Source organism: Brassica oleracea, chromosome C2, assembly GCF_000695525.1.
Source record: "Brassica oleracea var. oleracea cultivar TO1000 chromosome C2, BOL, whole genome shotgun sequence".
NCBI lineage: Eukaryota > Viridiplantae > Streptophyta > Magnoliopsida > Brassicales > Brassicaceae > Brassica > Brassica oleracea.
Genome location: NC_027749.1, coordinates 47,107,450 through 47,107,674, shown reverse-complemented (window position 1 = coordinate 47,107,674; position 225 = coordinate 47,107,450). Strand labels below are relative to the sequence as shown.

Here is a 225-nt window from a genome sequence, read left to right as displayed (position 1 = left end):
TGAGTACTATCGAGATTGGGCTTGGACAACTCCGAATGAAAAACCGAGCCTGTTTATCGGGAGCTTCATTACTCCGATCTTGGAAGCATTTGGGATAGATTTGGGACCTCGGGATCATGCTCCAGCCTCCATTGATCTCGCTTACTTGAAGAAAACCCATTTCCTTTCCGGCCAATCTGGCGATCGGTATGGTTACCCCTTTTGGTCCACTGATCTCGAGCCTGA

The 225-nt window shown here is 48.9% G+C and overlaps 1 protein-coding gene across 1 annotated transcript in view; it reads left to right on the top strand.

Annotated features, from left to right (window-relative positions):
- The window catches only part of LOC106324426, a 7,268-nt gene that overhangs the window by 3,141 nt on the left and 3,902 nt on the right, over window positions 1-225 (top strand). The gene's annotated exons all lie outside the window — the stretch shown is intronic.